General features: G+C 37.2%; 1 protein-coding gene across 1 annotated transcript in view; it reads right to left on the bottom strand.

Moving 5' to 3' along the window:
* LOC129719935 (motor neuron and pancreas homeobox 1-like) overlaps positions 1-20,312 on the bottom strand; it is a 686,641-nt gene that overhangs the window by 148,784 nt on the left and 517,545 nt on the right. The gene's annotated exons all lie outside the window — the stretch shown is intronic.

The raw sequence follows: 20,312 nt of genomic DNA, 5'->3' as shown, positions 1-20,312 counted from the left end.
TGTTGCGCGATAACAATAGCCTGTTGTATATCGGCAGAAACATCTGCACACTGGTAGGGGCAGGCTACCCCGCCAGTGATTCGATACGCAGCTGATATATCAGCAAGAATAATTCTCCCGCACCGCTGTTACCCCGCTAGCAGCACGGACCACCATACGATCGAGCGAGTGGAAGTCAACTACAAGTGGCATCTACAAGGTCGCGTGTAAGATACGGCCACTGTGTCACAACACGAAGCTGGATCGTCATTGTTTGTTCTGCGGAGACACTCGATTAATCCAACTATCAGCCGTGAGGTCGTGACTTAGACGTTCGGTGAAGTATTACATTTAGAATTTTTACTATAATTATCAATATTATTACTATGTTATAATATTATTATTAATATTATTATTGATATTATCATTATTGTTATTATTATTATTATTACTACAATTATTATTATTATTATTATTACTATTGTTATTAGTATTAGTATTACTGTCTTTTTTTTATTTGATCCATTGTAGATTGAAAAATTGTTTATAAAATTTAATATCAACTACTTGAACCCCCCCCCCCCATATTCGAATATTTATCGTTTGTGTGCGGTAGAGCGTAACGCTCCCGCAAAATGGACGACATGCAGGTGCAACTTTTCCTGGAGGTGGGAACAAACGGGGAAGAAATTGAAATTTCTCCCTTCAGCTCACCCCTACCTTCCCCTGTGCCCTCCCCTTTGCCAAGTCCTGTACCAAGAGTACCGGAAGTACGGGTAAAAGCTTACCCAGATGCCGCTGGCGGTCCCTACGTTGTTTTTCCGGCCCATAAAGAAGCCATTGAATATTATTCAAATTGGCAAAGACCTGGCAAAACATTTTTCGGCCGTAACCGAGATTACGAAGGTGAGGCCGAACAAACTGCGAGTTGTCGTGAGTAGCTTGAAGCAAGCAAACGAAATTGCTGGCTACGAGCTCTTCACGAGAGAGTATCGCGTGTACATCCCTGCCAAGGATGTAGAAATCGACGGTGTGGTTACCGAGGGGAATCTCACTGTCGATGACATTTTGCGTCATGGAGTTGGCTGTTTTAAAAACCCCTTGATGCAAAGTGTAAAGATACTGGATTGCAAGCAATTGCATTCAGTATCCATCGAAGAAGGGAAGAAGAAATTCCTCCCTTCGGATTCCTTCCGAGTAACATTCGCCGGATCCGCACTGCCGAACTACGTCCGCTTGGACAGGGTTCGTCTACCTGTACGCCTGTTCGTACCGCGGGTCATGCATTGCCAAAACTGTAAGCAGTTAGGTCACACAGCCACCTACTGCTGCAACAAGGCACGCTGTAGCAAGTGCGGAGGCAATCATGCTGAGAACGCTTGCAGTGGAGATACTGAAAAGTGCCTTTATTGCGAGGGAACTCGGCATGACCTTCCGGCATGTCCCGCGTACAAACAGCGCGAGGAAAAAATTAAGCGTTCCCTTAAGGAACGATCAAAGCGCTCTTTTGCAGAAATGCTTAAGAGGGCTGAGCCACCCTTGACAGGAAACATCTTTTCCTTCTTGCCAACTGATGAGGGTACATCTGACGATCCCCTCGAAGGGTGTTCCTATACCTTGCCAGAGGGATCTAGGAAGAGGAGAATGCTCAACTCTCCTAATCTTTCTCGCAAAGGTCGTAAGATAACCCCTAGCGGAATGACCAATAAGACAACACAAAAAGGAAGCGGTGAAGAAAAACCGAAGCAAGTACCCCCCGGTTTTAATTTCAAATCAAACCAGAAGTACCCACCGCTTCCTGGGGCACCAAAAACCCCTCGTGCACCCATTTCTCGATCAGAAGATAAAAAAGAAACAGGGTTTATAAAATTTTCTGATGTTGTGGACTGGATATTTAAAACATTCAACATACCAGATCCCCTACAAAATATTCTTCTTGCCCTTCTTCCTACAGTGAAAACCTTTTTGAAGCAACTAGCAGCAACTTGGCCCCTCATTTCAGCTATTATATCTTTCGATGACTAATACGGCGAAAGAGGTTAGGAATTTTTTCACTGTATTACAGTGGAATTGCAGAAGTATCATCCCCAAATTCGATTTATTTTCTCATTTGATGAATACATACAACTGTGACGCATTCGCGCTCTGTGAAACCTTTCTCAATTCTAACGATCAACTCAATTTCCACGATTTTAACATTATTCGTCGAGATCGAGACTCACACGGTGGAGGGGTACTTTTAGGGATCAAAAAGTGCTTTTCTTTTTTCAGAATCGACCTCCCCTCGATCTCGAATATTGAAGTTGTTGCCATTCAAACGAATTTGAATGGAAAAGACCTTTGCCTTGTTTCGTTATATATTCCCCCATCCGCGCGGATTGAACAGAAGCAACTCCTTGATATAGCAGAATTGCTTCCCGCACCTTTTATGATTTTGGGAGATTTTAACTCTCACTGTTCGCTATGGGGGTCGCTGTACGACGACAACCGATTTTCTTTAATTTGTAACTTGATCGACGACTTCAATATGACACTTTTGAATACTGGGGAAGCGACACGTGTACCTAATCCTCCAGCACGTGAAAGCGTGCTTGACCTATCCCTCTGCTCGACATCACTAGCGTTAGATTGTCAGTGGAAAGTAATCAACGATCCCCACGGTAGTGATCATCTTCCAATCGTTATATCAATTGCTAATGGTTCAACTCCCCCGAACCCAATCAATATTTCCTACGACCTTACACGTAATATTGATTGGAAGCGTTATGAGTCTATTATAGCGGAATCTATCGAGACTCACGAGGAACTTCCTCCGGAGGAAGAATACGCGTTCTTAGCTGGCTTGATAATCGACGCCGCTACTCAAGCTCAGACGAAACCGATACCCGGGGTAACGATTAGACAGCGCCCTCCCAACAAATGGTGGGACAAAGAGTGCTCTGAGCTGTACGTGCGAAGGTCCGCGGCGTATAAGGACTACCGGGAGTACGGCACTGTCAACCTGCTTCGAAAGTACGAGGCGCTGTGCAGGCAGATGAAGAGCTTAGTAAAGGCGAAAAAACGCGGGTACTGGCGGCGGTTCGTAAACGCGTTGTCGAGGGAAACAGCGATGAGCACTCTTTGGAATACCGCCAGGCGCATGCGGAACCGTTACGTTTCGAATGAGAGTGAGGAGTATTCAGATCGCTGGATACTCGATTTTGCCAAAAAGGTCTGTCCGGACTCTGTACCGGAACAGAAAACCTTTCGCGACGCGTTTATAGTAACTACGGAAGAGCCTCCATTTTCGATGTTGGAATTTTCAATGGCTCTCCTGTCGTGCAACAATAAGGCTCCAGGGTTAGATAGAATGAAATTCAACCTGTTGAAGAATCTACCCGACTCTGCAAAAAGACGCTTGTTGAATTTGTTCAACAAGTTTCTTGAGCTAAATATTGTTCCGCATGACTGGAGGGAGGTAAAAGTCATTGCTATTGGGAAACCCGGGAAACCTGCCTCTGATCACAATTCATATAGGCCGATTGCGATGCTCTCTTGCCTCTGGAAATTAATGGAGAAAATGATCCTCTTACGGTTAGACAAATGGGTCGAAACAAACGGTTTACTTTCAGATACTCAATTTGGCTTTCGCCGGGGCAAAGGGACGAACGATTGCCTAGCGTTGCTTTCTACTGAAATTCAAGTCGCATTTGCTCGGAAAGAGCAAATGGCTTCTGCGTTCTTGGATATTAAGGGGGCTTTTGACTCTGTCTCTGTAGAAGTTTTAAGCGCGAAACTTCATTCGCAGGGACTTTCACCAAATTTGAATAACTTTTTGCTCAACTTGTTGTCAGAAAAGCATATGTATTTCTCACATGGCGATTCGACAACTTCCCGAATTTGTTACATGGGCCTTCCCAGGGCTCATGTTTAAGTCCTCTCTTAAATAATTTTTACGTCAATGACATCGATGAATGTCTTGCAAATTCATGCACGCTAAGGCAACTTGCAGACGATAGCGTTGTATCCATTACTGGTAGCGAGGCTAGCGATCTGCAAGGACCATTGCAAGATACCTTAGACAATTTGTCTGAATGGGCTCTTAAGCTGGGTATCGAATTCTCTCCGGAGAAAACTGAGTTGGTCGTTTTTTCTAGGAAGCATAACCCAGCTCAGCTGCAGCACGTACTGACGGGTAAAACGATCTCTCAGGTTTTAGTCGCTAAATATCTCGGGGTCTGGTTCGACTCTAAATGCACCAGGGTTTGTCGTATTAGGTATCTGACACGAAAATGCCAACAGAGGATTAATTTTCTTCGTACGATTACCGGAACCTGGTGGGGAGCCCACCCAGGAGACCTTCTGAGGTTATACCAAACAACAATACTGTCAGTTCTTGAGTACGGTTGTTTCTGCTTTCGCTCCGCTGCGAACACGCATATTTTGAAACTAGAAAGAATACAATATCGTTGTTTGCGTATTGCCTTGGGTTGCATGCAGTCGACCCATACGATGAGTCTTGAAGTGTTAGCGGGTATTCTTCCGTTGAAACATCGTTTTTGGAATCTCTCTTACCGGTTGCTAATTCGATGCACAGTTATGAACCCATTAGTAATTGAAAATTTCGAGAGGTTGGTCGACCTTCAATCTCAATCCAGGTTTATGACTTTATATTTTGACTATATGGCTTTAGATATTAATCCTTCTTCACACGATTCCTCCAATGTCGCACTTTTAGATACTTCTAATAATCGAAACCCTACCCATAGACCACTACTTCATCTTCACAGATAGTCTCAGTGCCATTGAGGCTCTGCGATCGATGAAGCCTGTGAAGCACACCCCGTATTTCCTGGGGAAAATACGGCGGTTTTTAAGTGCTTTAACAAATAAAAATTACCGGATTACCTTAGCGTGGGTCCCTTCTCATTGCTCGGTTCCGGGTAATGAAAAGGCTGACTCTTTAGCTAAGGTGGGTGCTATTGATGGCGATATTTATGAAAGACCAATTGCTTATGATGAATTTTATAGCATTTTGCGTCAGAGAACACTCAACAGTTAGCAATCATCATGGAACTCAGATGAACTGGGACGGTGGCTACATTCCATTTTTCCTAAGGTATCGACGAAAGCATGGTTCAAGGGGTTGGATGTAGGTCGGGACTTCATTCGCGTGATGTCCAGACTTATGTCCAATCACTACACGTTAAACACGCATCTCTTTCGTATAGGGCTTGTAGACAGTAATCACTGCGTTTGTGGCGATGGCTACCATGACATCGAGCATGTTGTTTGGTCGTGTGCCGAATTCTGTGATGTTAGGTCCGAGCTTATAGATTCCCTCCGGGCCCGAGGAAAACAACCGAACGTACCCGTTAGAGACATTCTGGGAAGCGGTGATCTCCAGTACATGACACAACTGTACTGTTATTTGAAAAAGACTGACATTAAAATTTAATATTCTTTTGTCTATTTGTCAGAATACCCGTATACGACGCTGGAGACACGAACACGAAGAGCCTAAATCTATGTTTAAAAAACAAAAAAGAACACCAGTCGAAACACAAATAGATCGTATATCTTAATTAGTTTTAAGCAAGAATTGTATTTCCCTCCTCTCACCTTAAATCCCCACTAGCTCGTAGTCGGCCGCGAGAATAAATAAAAGGCCTCCCTCTTTTCCCTGCTAACGTAGAATTAATACGAATTGTACTTGGCTCAGTAAAACAGAAAATGTATCGTGCCGTGTCAAATAAACTAATTTTAAACCTATATTTTCGTGACGTTAGGGCATCTTCAGCGGTGGTCTATATTTGAAACAACTTTATTCTAGATTTACACCAGCGAAACCAGAATAGAACCAGATAATATAGACCAACTTTTCGTTCTCCGCACCGGTGTTGTATATCTTGTTGTTTTAAACCGCTGACATCTGTCACACTGTCAACAATTCAATACCCCATGCTATCAGTTTATGAGACTTGTTATAATAAAAGCACTCAATATTTAACAAACGGAAATTCGATAATTTTTACGCACATTAAACGATTACTTTTGCAAGACACTTTATATCCACAAGGCTTTATGGATTTGGCGGTTTGACCCGAGCGTCAGTGACATTTCCCACGATGGATTAGTATGATCGAAAAATTGCTGCTACAAGTTGGGCTTCAGAGGTTAGCGAAAAATATTTGATCGCGTAGATGTTCGTCTTCAATTTTCATCTCATCAATATTTCAAAATCAGTTTTTCAAACTTGGGTTGGGTTTTGAGGATATTGGAACAAGCCTGCATTTTGAACATTTTCAGTTCAGTGTCTTCGAGGAACATTTTTCTGGCTTCTTAAGGTCTCCTCCACTACAATTAAGGCGATTAACAAATACCCAAAATATTTGTCATCCTGGTGGTTGATGCAAACCAAGTAGTTGAACCTACGGTTATGGTCTTCCAGAATTCCCCCTTTTGCTGATCGGTTTCCTTGAAGCCGAAAACGACAAACCTGTTCATTTTCTTCTTCAGAAAATCCTCAAAAATGAATTGTGATAAAAAATCTTTGTTTTGTTTATTCCCCAACACTCGCAATACGCTTATATGAAAATAGCTAAAAATGGGGTATTCAATTGAAATATAACATTTTACCCACCTATTGGTAGCGTACGAAGGGTTTTAGAACGATCTATTTCTTGTTCCAAAAAGTGACAAAAATAGACCAAAACATATACCAGTTAAAATTTTTTTCAATTTAGATCTGGAATAAAACAAAATTTACACCACCGGTGCAGCAGTGAACTAGAGTTTGTTCCAAAAAAATAGAACAACACAACGATTTGGACCACCGCTGAAGATGCCCTTACAACGGAGTGAGAATACCCCTTGCTGAAAAATGAGCGTTGTAACGTCACGAAATATAAAAGCTTTTCAAATATAGATGTTACCAGTTATAGGCACTCTAAACATGGCAAAATGTTCGATTATTATTTGTCATCAAATCGTGGAAGAAGAAATTGTTATAAAATTCCAAACAGAGCAGAGTTTTTGACTTTTGTTAGAAAAGTCCCGACACCTCAATTTCTCGCGCGTTGTAACGTCACGCTACATTTTCACTCCCCAAGGTAATATAAACAAAGTAAACAAATATCTTATACATCATTCTTATAGGAAATTTCCGAATCTGTAATAATATCAAAGGGTTTCATGAAAAAAAAATACAAGTTAGAATTAAAATGATGCCAACAGAATAGTCAAAACGTTGTAACGTCACGGTAGAATGTGTCATTTATATTAAGGGGTAAGATCCACAAAAAAAATTTTTTGCATTTTTTTTTATTGGCCTAAATTATACTAAAACTATCCTAGAATCAAAATCTACATCGCCCAAGAACAGATCTATACTCAAAGTTCGTTTAAATCAATTTTTACCGAACTAGTTTTATGCTCCGAAATCTCATTTTTCGTTTAATATGACAAAGCTCGGCTTTGTAAATTAGAAGAAGTTACCTATCATCGATATCGTGTTTCAAATTAAAAGTGAGTAAAAAATGTAATAGTGATGTGCGGTTTTCACAGTCGAGCAAGCGTGGACTAGGCTTCAAGATTCTTGTGTCTTGTTTGAACTGCGGTGATGCCCATATTTTTAAATGTCCTCTAATACTCTTGAAATAACCGTTGGACCGAACATGTGCGAGTTTTGCGTGGGATCGGACGCCAACCGCGTCAAAGTCGCTGAGCAGCGCATGGCCGATATCGCTAGAGGTACCATCTGGTCAGAGGTACAAATCAGGACATCTATTTTTTCGGTACAAATTTGATCCTAATTATTTTTATTTTGGTTTACACTGGTGGTATATGATTTGCACTTCACATGTTATTCGGTTGTTAATTTATTCAACATGTATCTCGAACGATCCAATTTTATCAAGCAACTTTTAGGAATTTGTATGTCAGCAAGTATTAGGAATTTGTATGTCCCCAAAGATTTCAGCATACGTAAACTGTTTAAAATTAAATATAAAAATTGTCAAATGTTTAAGTGAATAGTCACTTTACTCAGGCTTAACCAAAGAAATAATTTACGCAGTGAGCGTTGTGTGGTCAGGTATCGAGATTTATCTGAATTATCCACATTATTGAACATGTATCAAGATAGACAGGTCTAATGTCTAATCTCCCAGATATTTCAAAAATAATGCAGATTTTTCCTGATTTTGGGACCGATTACAGGTAACGAGGCGAGCAATTTGCCTCGCCTAGAGTCACTGACGAGCAAAATGTTGTATGAGGAAACGCGAGTGAAACTTGGCTGGTGACAGCTGAGTGGAGCAGTTTAGCAGACGAGCTACTCGTCCGAGATCCAGCAGACTCACCATCTGTTATATCTAAATTAGTCAGGCGAGTAACTCGCTGCTTACCTTGTTGACTGTAATAGGCCCCTTTATTTCCTTTGGCCCGCAAAACGGTCATCACTTCAAATTTTACAATTTTACCTCATGAAATGTTACTTTAAGATTTTTATCGGAGAAAAATGTCCTTTTGTTTTTATTTTTACTAGCGATGAATTCGAACTGGCAACCCGAAATGAAAAAAAAAAAAATACTGGGCAATCTCTAACTATTTCTAATATCAGGCAACATTTACGTTTCTGTTAACAACTTACCGCAATATGAGCATGGATGGTATACCTAGATATCACGAAAGAGTCTAGGCGCAGCCTCACATCAGACAAAAAAGAGGAAGAAGAGGCAAATAAGGCCCAGGAAAAACAACTTTGCGGCGCAAGGATAGCTGGCTGATGGTAAAAAAAAATATTAGGGGCTTTATTATTGCGATTTTTAAGATTTAAAGCGTTTTGAAACTTTAACGCTTTTTTTTCAAAACCATGTTTTCAAAATCGGCGAGCAGTAGAACTAAAAAAGTTTACATCCGACTGACTGAAATTTTAACAGCAGCTTCTTCATTAGATTATCTACTGAAGTACACACATTAATAAAATCAACAATAACAAAAGTTATAAACAATCAGACAAAAAAGAGGAAGAAGAGGCAAATAAGGCCCAGGAAAAACAACTTTGCGGCGCAAGGATAGCTGGCTGATGGTAAAAAAAATATTAGGGGCTTTATTATTGCGATTTTTAAGATTTAAAGCGTTTTGAAACTTTAACGCTTTTTTTTCAAAACCATGTTTTCAAAATCGGCGAGCAGTAGAACTAAAAAAGTTTACATCCGACTGACTGAAATTTTAACAGCAGCTTCTTCATTAGATTATCTACTGAAGTACACACATTAATAAAATCAACAATAACAAAAGTTATAAACAATTAAAGTCGATTTTTTTTTTGTTGAAAAAGAATTCTTTTTTCAAACCGTTGCCATTTTGCGTAGAAAAATTCTAAAGATATAATCATGTGTACTTCACTAGCGACACTTATTTAGATGATGAAAAAAAAATTGTTTTGGTGATAGGTGGAGTTAGGCACGACTTCTACTGCTCGCCGCGGAACAACTTTTAATAAAAGCGGTTCAAGGCAATCGCTGCACAGCCGCCATTTTGTAACAAAAATAGCAATAATTTTTTTTCTGCTCTCCAAGAGTTGCTTAATCCAATGATGTATTATTTACATCCCTTTACGACCGAGCCCACACAATTATGTAGGTAAAAATGACTGATAACAAAACCTTAATCGAAGCAAGTCCTGTATAAAAACCCTTGCTCGCTCCTTTTTTTATTTTTCGTAGCAGCTGCGATGTTGACACTAGCGGTGTGAAAAATAAAACAACTAATAGGACGTACAACAAGCTAGAGAGAAGGTTTTGTTTAAGGCACCTTCTACCTACCCAATTACATAGGCCCGGTCGGAAAGGGATATACCGTCTGCCGGGGTGAGAGGATACGTTTTTGTTCCTTAGCTTGTAATGCACTCATTTATGGCAATGATTTTCATCCAAATCACGCCAATGCACACTTAAATGTTTAGTTAACGACTGCCGCAAATATGGTTAAGTTACAATAAACTATAATTTTGCTAAAATTAAATGAACTTTGGCCTAATCTCACCCCTTCTATGGGGTGAGATTGTGCCAAAAACAAAAAGTCGAATTTAATACTTGTTAAATGAACAGTAGTGTATCTACGAATAATTTACAGGAATAACATGATAAAACAGTAAGTATAGGGACGACCATAAACAACGTGGACTATTAAGGGGCTGTAGGGGGTTGACCAGAACTACGTTTCATATGAGTTAGGGAAAAATGTATGACTGGATCAAATTGATATCTGGAGCAGTGCTGATAAAAGTCATTTTCCCCAGCAAAATTCTTCGAAAATTGCAACCAATCATTTTAAATTTTCACTTCCAATGATCGCAGCACTCTTTCAGATACACTAGATTTTCATCCTAGTAACGTGCTGTTATACTCAGATGAAATAGATCGCGCGCATAGTTCACGGTTACGGAATAAAATTTGACGACAAATCCAACCAAATGATCTTCACTTCAAAGCGAAAAAGAAAAACAAACAGTCCACTCAACCAAAATGAACCTCACCGAAACACTTTTTCACTGACACTGACCGATGCCAATGATTTTCATCCAAATCACGCCAATGCACACTTAAATGTTTAGTCAACGACTGCCGCAAATATGGTTAAGTTACAATAAACTATAATTTTGCTAAAATTAAATGAACTTTGGCCTAATCTCACCCCTTCTATGGGGTGAGATTGTGCCAAAAACAAAAAGTCGAATTTAATACTTGTTAAATGAACAGTAGTGTATCTACGAATAATTCACAGGAATAACATGATAAAACAGTAAGTATAGGGATGACCATAAACAACGTGGACTATTAAGGGGCTGTAGGGGGTTGACCAGAACTACGTTTCATATGAATTAGGGAAAAATGTATGACTGGATCAAATTGATAACGTGCTGTTATACTCAGATAAATAGATCGCGCGCATCGTTCACGGTTACGGAATAAAATTTGACGACAAATCCAACCAAATGATCTTCATTTCAAAGCGAAAAAGAAAAACAAACTTTCCACTCAACCAAAATGAACCTCACCGAAACACTTTTTCACTGACACTGACCGATGCCTTGATAATCTTCGTTAACTGATAAACTGATTTTGTTGTCTTGCTTCCATCGCGTGAAATATAATGAGGTGTTTTGACAGTTCACTTCCATGCAAAAAGCGGGAAGGGAGAACTCTGAAAGGATTGTAAAAAAATAACGTTTATGGATGCTTTTTCACTTTCACTCAAGAGTGTCAACAAATATCAACCCTGATCTGGTGTAACCAGTTATGAGAACGTGGTTTATAAACAGTCTCTATACACATAGAGGCGTCTCTAGGTAGCTTAGAAAAGGAAAACGTTAGGACATAAGGCCTGAGAAAACTTTTCGTTTCAATTATTATGTGTCATTGACCACTGTATATTCCATTGAAGATCTTAAAACCGCTGGAAACTTACCCACAACCCTCCTTCCTCGTTTTGAAACTCATCAGTTTATATAGAATATGTGTACAAATTTTGTTACATTCCATAAGTAATATCAGTAATTGTAAATTTCCATCTAACAGTTGTTAGCTTACTGCTCCCAAGCTTTTAGTCATTATTTTAAATAATACCATAGCTAGACAACATACAGTGTTTTGGTGTATACTGATATAATTTTGTCGTGAATGTTAATTCCGCACACTGTACCGTTCATTATAGCTTGGCACAATCTCACCCCAAAAGGGCTCGGAAAGTGTACAGTTTGGAAAAACATTATTTCTTGAGCCAACACAGATTCAATGCATAATATTTCCTCAACACATTTGAGACGACATCCTAACGTACCAACTGAGCAGTAAGTTGATGTGATTTCTTGATCGGGTTGGTTTGCCTGGGACATTTTTGGATAACGTTATATGCGCATGTTTTTCACCCTGTACGTTGAAACATTATTTAAAACCGAAAAAAATTTATTGTATTATCTTCAAATACAACACCTTGAGAACATTTTCACAAATTTTCATAAAGATCTGAGGCATAGGAAGAAAGTTAGAGCGATTTGCAGCGCGCCTCGCCACGGCCGCATAAGCTAAACTTTTGAAACTTTACACGTGATTATCTCGGAATAGTGTTTTCCGAAAAATGACTTTGCCGTGATCCTGATTGCGGGAAAACTACTTGACCGATTTCCTTCATCTTTTTTTTTAAATTTTCGTTATTAAATTCGCCGGTCCTTGAACGATCGCTTTTTGAAACATACAGTTACATTTTGCCGCAAAAAAAATTTCAATGCAATTTTTAGCGCTCAAAACGTGCATTTTTTGGGAAAAACGTTCCCATTTGCAATGAAAACAAAATACTCATAAAAGCGATCGTTCAAGGACCCGACACACTTCTAAACTAATGAAATAATATGAGTTTTTTTATTTCGGTTGACCCGCTGAGTCTATCAGGATCACCGCAAGCTTTCGCAAAAAAATAGCGTTTCGGGGAAACGGCCATTACTCCAGTAATAATTGGTATATCTCAAAATCAAACGTATTTTTTGTTGTTGATAAACTGTTCTTTCAGAAAAATACCCCTTTGATGCAATGAAAATGGTGCTATGCACTTAAAAATAGATTCAAACTTCCCACATTTTTCTCGACCAAAAAGGTATATAACCCCTTAAGTGAAACAGTTCACTGATATAATCTATAAACTATTTGAAGTTGTGAATATATATGTCATGCTTCATAAAGTATTGAATTTGAGGTATTGGGTTCTAGAAATCTTAAGTAATTTAACATACAAACATTTCCCGTTTTGGCTCAATCTCACCCCGTGGCTTAATCTCACCACGGCAGACGGTACCTTACATCTCAAATGTCCTTTAAAAAAAAAAAATAACGAAAAAATCCTCGTTTTTTTGAGCATTTGGTGGATATTACCCCTTAATCTATCATTATATGAACATGATCATATGTAGAGCAACATGTCAAGAGGGTCTATCTACTTTCATCGATTTTCTTGATTGATTTTTCATTCATTTAATAGTTCAGCTAAAGTAACTATTCCCAACGTAGTTTTTATTTAAAAAGCTAGATTAGATTCTCCGCTATCAAATGGTGTAAAGGATTTAATAAGCCGTGGCGGTTGAAAGAAACCGATCGATCAAAGCAGATAGATCCTTTTGACATGTTGCTCTACATATCTATATTGTTCCGATAACTTTATACGGTGAATGGTTGCGCTGCAATGTTGCTGTGATATCTTATTTTAATCCATGTTTTCAGCCACAGAAAGCAGCACAATAACAACTATTGATATGTCGTGAATAAGACTAATACAAGTTCATCCATTTTATTTTAGCATAGCATAACGGACCACGATGCTCCCACAGACCGTTATTATAAAATAAAATGCACCAAAGAATCTGAGTACACCATTCTATTCGTTATGACGCCCATAATCTCTGGTCAAAACTTCAAACTCGTCGTACGTTACATTTTTGAGTAATGCTTTTTCGAAGGTCGTAAAGTACAAAAAAATGATATAAAAACGACGAAATACTTATTGTAAAGCACGTTTTCAACCACCATTTCATGAAATAACATCCAAAATAGTTTCTACACATTCAAAGGGTTATATTTCAAGACATTAACAATTGGTGAAAGGATTTATCTGGAAATCCCTCAGTGCACAGTGGTCTAAACTCGAAAAATCGTGATCATCTAGATTTGACTGTGGAAAATTGATTTTATGTACTCAATGTCTTCAGCAAAATTGTTTCATAGAACAAGGCCTTACTTTTGGCGTTTTTAGTTTTTCGATCGATTCTCCTAACAGTAAGATAAAAAAAAATTTTTTTCTAATTTTCAATATACCAGATAGCTTCCTTCAGCAAAGTTGTGCAAAACTTTAAATGATAAACAATTGCTGAATACTGCGATGTCCTATCTGTACGTTGGATACAACGAAATAGAGTTTTCGGTAGAACACTTCTCTTTAAAAGAAGTTTTTTTGTCTATAACTATTTCTATTATTGTCAAAACAATAAATTTTATAAAGTTTTGAGAGAATCTTAGTTGAATGAATGAAATCTTAGAACATTTTTCATTGTTTCGACCATTATAGACAAAATTATAGACAAAAAACTAATTTTGAGGAGAGGTGTTCCAAAAAAAACTCTATTCTGTCGTGTCCAGCGTACAGATAGGACATCGCAGTATTCAGCACATGTTTTTTTTTTTAAATTTTCCACAAGTTTATTGAAGGAAGCTATCTGGTATATTAAAAATTAGAAACATTATTTTTTTTCATTTCTCCTAGAACAGCGGTTCTCAACCTTTTTTTGTCCGCGTACCCCTTGGCGACATTTTTCATATCGATTGTGCCCCCCGGCTTGGAATGTTTTCGCACAGTGCGAGAGGGTAGGTCATGTTGTGATTTTCTATTTCAGGTTTCAAATTGAACTATAGTTTGTTTGATTTCTACAGTCATGTTTCAAGAGCACGATTGAACAACAAATGAAGTATAACAAATAAAAATTGCTTTGTCCGCCATTACTGATTTTTCTTTCGCGTATCCCCTGAAGGCTTTCGAGTACCCCTGTGGGTACGCGTACCTCAGGTTGGGAATCGCTGTCCTAGAATATCTCCATATATCACTCGACTCAGCTCGACGAGCTGAGCATTTTCTGTATGTGTGTGTATGTGTGAGTGTATGTGTGTGTGTGTGTGTGTGTATGCAGATTTTTCTTCTCACTCACTTTTCTCAGAGATGGCTGGACCGATTTTCATGAAATTAATTGCAAATGAATGGTCTTATTGTCCCATAAGACCCTATTCAATTTCATTGTAATCGGATTTTTGGTTTAGAGGTTATGTATCAGAATGTAAAAATCATGAAACATCATTAGCTCTAAAGCCACACAACCGATTTGTACAAAATTGGTTTCAAATGAACGGGCTACCTTAAAAACCCTTAAATTTTGAATTTTGTAAAGGTTGAGCTTGTGGTTCAAAAGTTATGGAAAGAAACGTGTTCTAGAGACTCTTTGGGTTCTAAAATATTGATGTTGTAATTGAAGTATTAAACATGAAATTTGACGTAATGTTAGTGCTTAAGAAATAGCGAAATAAGAGAAATACTTTTAATATTGAACAATTTCATCACGAGCGATACCGGGAACGTTCGAATAGTACGATACAACATATAAATTATGTTGAGCCCACATATATCGATCAAAGCAGGTATAGTTTTAAATAGTCTTTGAATTTCTTTTCGTTCCATAACTTTTGAACCACATATCAAGTTGTTATGAAGTTAGTTATTTGTAAGTTAAAGAGATAACTCGCTCGTATGACACTAGTTTTGTTAAATAAGTCGTGTAATCTTTGAGACAATAGACATTCGTTGCTATTACAATTTAATACATAACGGTTGCTTAAGTTCGATTATGATCGAGTGAAATGGGAACGTATAGAGCAGCCGAATTATGAAACCACGTGTTCAATCATAATTCATCAGTTAACCCTTAACTAGCCCGTTCATCTGATATCAATATTGTTCAAATTGGTTGTGTAGTTTCAAAGATAATGAAGTTTCGTGACTTTCACATCTCGATACATTACAGACGAACTTACAGTCCGATTACTGTTAAATTCAATAGGGTGTTATGAGGCAGCTGGAACTCTCATTTTACACTAATTTAGTGATAATCGGTTCAGCCATCTCTGAGAAAAGTAAGTGAGTTTGAGTAGTCTGGTGAATATTTTACTTTTCATAGCTGGATTTCACATTTTTAAACATAACAGGCAAAGTAATAGTCCGACTTCGAAAAAAAATCAATAGGGTCTTATGGGGCAACTAGACCTTCCATTTGACACTGAATTTATGAACATTGGTCCAGCCATATCTGAGAAACATGATTGAGAAAAAATAGTCTCAATAAAACGTTTATTTCCATAACTTTTGAACCACATGTCCAATCTTTATGAAATTCAAAAGTTAAGGTTTTATTAGGTAGCCCGTTCATTTGAAATTAATTTTGTTCAAATCGGTTCCGTAGTTTCTGAGATATTGATGATTCATGATTTTTACATGTTGATACATAACCTCTAAACTAGAAATCCGATTACAATAAAATTCAATAGGATCTTATGGGGAAAATAGACCATTCATTTGCAATTAATTTCATTGAAATCGGTCCAGCCATCTCTGAGAAAATGAGTGAGATTGGGAGAGCGTGACACACACACGCACATACACACACACACACACACATACAGAAAATGCTCAACTCGTCAAACTGAGTCGAGTCATACACGACATTCGTCCCTTTTGAGCACTTTTATACCTTTAGTTTTTGCAGTGATTGCTATACATTTTTAGGAGAAAGGCAAAACCTAAATTAATCCACCTAGCGGTCAGACCCAGCCTTTCTCATTCAAACTTTTATTTGTTTAAATAGATTTACATGAATGCTTCAATCCAATAGAGCAAAATCATTTCAAATCGCCTGGAAATACGCGAAAATTTAATCGACCATTTTTGATTTGAATGAAACTTTGCACACGTATTTGGCTTAGCAAACTGAGCATTTTTCACAGGTGGAGAGATTTTTTACACCCATGAGTTACATTCTAAAAGTGCGTATGCCTTTTGGCATAGGTTTTATTCGAAGCATTGTAGCCCAGAAACCGTTGGTTGTATAGAAAAACTGTCTGAGAATGAGTTGTAGGGAATTAAAAATGCACCATAAAAAAATATACACTGTACAAAAACAATTTTTTTTACAAAAAAAAATTAAAAATAAACATTAAATTTCAATTTCAAAAAAAAAACCTATATTAATCGACCTAGCGGTCAGACCCAGCCTTTCTCATTCAAACTTATTATTTGTAAAAATAGATTTACATGAACGCTTCAATCCAATAAATGTGTATCCACTTTTTGGGTTCTAAAATAATGATGTTATAATTGAAGTATGAAATATGAAATTTGATGGAATGTAAATGCTCAAAAGATAGCGAAACAAAAGAAATGACTCTTAATTTCGAACAATTCAATCACGTGCGATACCGGGAACATTCAAATGGTACGATACCACATTTAAATTATATTGTGGCCACATATATTGATCAAAGCAGGTATATTTTTAAATAGCCTTTGAATTTCTTTTCTTTCCATAACTTTTTAACCACATATCAAATTTTTATGAAGTTTGTTATTTGTAAGTTTGAGAGATGACTCGTTCGTATAACACTAGTTATGTTCAAATATTAACAATTTAATACATAACGGTTTTATTAACAATTTAATACATAACGGTTGGGAACGTTTAGGGCAGCCAAACTTTGAAACCACGTGTTAAATCATAAATCATCAGTTAACCCTTAACTAGCCCGTTCATCTGATAATACTATTGATCAAATCGGTTTTGTATTTTCTGAGATAATGAAGTTTCGTGATTTTCACAATTCGGTACATTACAGGCGAAGTTACAGTTCGATTACAGTAAAATTCAATAGGGTGTTATGAGTCAGCTAGACCTTTCATTTGACGCTAATTTCGTGAATATCGGTTCAGCCATCTCTGAGAAAAGTGAATAAGTTTATGTATTCTTCGAAATATGTTCCTTTTCATAGCTATATTTCACATTTTTAAACATAACAGGCAAAGTAATATTCCGAATGCAAAAAAAAATCAAAAGGGTCTTATGGGGTAACTAGACCTTTCATATGACACTGATTTTGTGGAAATTGGTCCAGCCATCTCTGAGAAACATGAATGAAATTAAACAGTATTCAGAAGACGTTACTTTTCATGACTTTTGAACCACACGTTAAATCTATTTAAAATTCAAAAGTTAAGGGTTGCCAAGATAGCACGTTCATTTGATACCAATTTTATTGAAATCGGTTGTGTGGTTTCTGAGATATTGATGTTTCGTGATTTTTACATGTTTTAAACATAACCTCTAAAATAAAAATCTAATTACAATGAAATTAAATAGGGTCTTATGGGGCAACTAGAACTTTTATTTGCATATAATATCATTGAAATCGGTCCAGCCATCTCTGAGAAAAGTGAGTGAGTTTAAGTAGTCTTCGGAATATGTTTCTTTTCGAAGCTGGATTTCACATTTTTAAACATAACAGGCAAAGTAATAGTCCGATTGCAAAAAAAAAAAAATCAATAGGGTCTTATGGGATAATTAGACCTTCCAAATGACGCTGATTTTGTGGAAATCGGTTCAACCATCTCTGAGAAAAGTGAGTGAGTTTAAGTAGTCTTCGGAATATGTTTCTTTTCAAAGCTGGATTTCACATTTTTAAACATAACAGGCAAAGTAATAGTCCGATTGCAAAAAAAAATCTATAGGGTCTTATGGGATAATTAGACCTTCCAAATGACGCTGATTTTGTGGAAATCGGTTCAACCATCTCTGAGAAACTCGAGTGAGATTAAACACTCTCCAGAACACGTTTCTTTGAATAACTTCTGAACCACACGTTCAATCTTCATGGAACTCAAAAGTTAAGAGATTTTTAAGTAGCTCGTTCATTTAAAACCAATTTTGTTAAAATCGGATTAGTAGTTTCTGAGATAATGATGTTTCGTGATTTTCACATTTTGGAACATAACCTCTTAACTAAAAATACGATTGCAATGAAATTCAATAGGGTCTTATGGGGCAACTAGACCTCTCATTTGCAATTAATTTCATGAAGATCGGTCCAGCCATCACTGAGAAAATCGAGTGAGATTGGGAGAGCGTTACATACACACACAAAAACACACACACACAAACACACACACACACACACACACACACACACACACACACACACACACACACACACACACACACACATACAGAAAATGCTCAGCTCGTCAAACTAAGTCGATTGATATACGAGATTCGACCCTTTGGAGCACTTTTATACCTTTGGTTTTTCTGGTGATTGCTATACCTTTCTAGGAGAAAGGCAAAAAGAGTTGATTTTTTTTAAAGAAACCTGACGTTAATACGCAACTTTAAAAAAAAGTCCTGGATGACGAAATGAAAAATAATTTTTTTATGGAAGATTAATTTTTTTATGAAAATTCTTATTCAATTATTTTTCAAAATATTTGTATTCTGATGATTTTAAAAGATGCAGAGAGTCATTTTGAATCAAAAAGCTCTTGGTAGTAAACATTCTAAAGGCATTGGTTTTCGAGTTATTTCTAATTTCAGCTCGAAAAATTATAATTATTTTGGAAAATACACGTTTTTCTTAATTTGTCCATGGTTCTTCAGCAAAAACCATACGTTCATTGGAATGCTTGATCAAAAATATACAATTCATTCTTTGACAACATAACGATTGAGCGAACGGTTCTCAAGAAAAGAGTTAAAAGTTCTTAGTGATATAAATATATATAAGAATCAAATAGTGATTTTCGAGTTGTATTATCTTGGGAACATATTTTTTTTATGACATAGATACTTTACATAACTAGTTTCACCTTATATTTTATATACATCATAAGTAAATGATTCGTCATCTTTTGAAAACAGCTTCGTTTGTATCTTATTTTCTGAAATCGGAACAAAAGAGTAATACTTTTGTGTGACTGCTATTATTATAGATTTTTTGAAAATATTGCTCCATTCTGTTACTCCTTGTTCATATTCTATATGCTCATATGCTTGTTCATATTCTATATGCCACTCTGCATCGACGTTATATTTTGTTTTGAACTTGCAAAGACTTGCAAAGTTTTTTCTATTTTTATATATTGTGAGGCAGCTCCATCAGACATTAATATCGCTTTCTTCAATTCTATTGTTGTTTTCAAAAAACTCATTAATTTGGCAATGAACACCTGAACCGCAACAGTATCATGTTGGAGTACTTCCGATATTATGATGAAGCTGATATTCTTAAGTGTTCCAGATTCTGAATAGTAAACAACGAAGGGATGAATGGTGGCTTGACTATTATTCCAATAACTACATGAATCACAAATTGATAGAGACGTATTGAAATGAGCTTGACTGTTCAATATTTTTGATTTTGCAATAACGTTTTCGTTTAATTTGCGTAAGCTTGATGAGCACCGATGATCAGGAAAGGGTTTACAGCATTTGGGCTTGGTGTATTCCATTTTCACTTTATTCATCTTCCCAAAATGCAAACTGTTACTAACACATCTGGAGTAGTGCAATCGTATTTATATACGAAAACAGATATTATAGGTAACCCAGTAGTTATTGGTTGCGTACTTTACAAACAGTTATTATTAGTAAACAAGTAGGTAGTGTTGCACAGCAAACATATATATCAGGCAACATTTTGGATTGTAAGATGGCAACTTCC

Source organism: Wyeomyia smithii, chromosome 2, assembly GCF_029784165.1.
Source record: "Wyeomyia smithii strain HCP4-BCI-WySm-NY-G18 chromosome 2, ASM2978416v1, whole genome shotgun sequence".
In the NCBI taxonomy this organism is placed as follows: domain Eukaryota; kingdom Metazoa; phylum Arthropoda; class Insecta; order Diptera; family Culicidae; genus Wyeomyia; species Wyeomyia smithii.
This window is presented reverse-complemented; position numbering and strand designations above follow the sequence as displayed.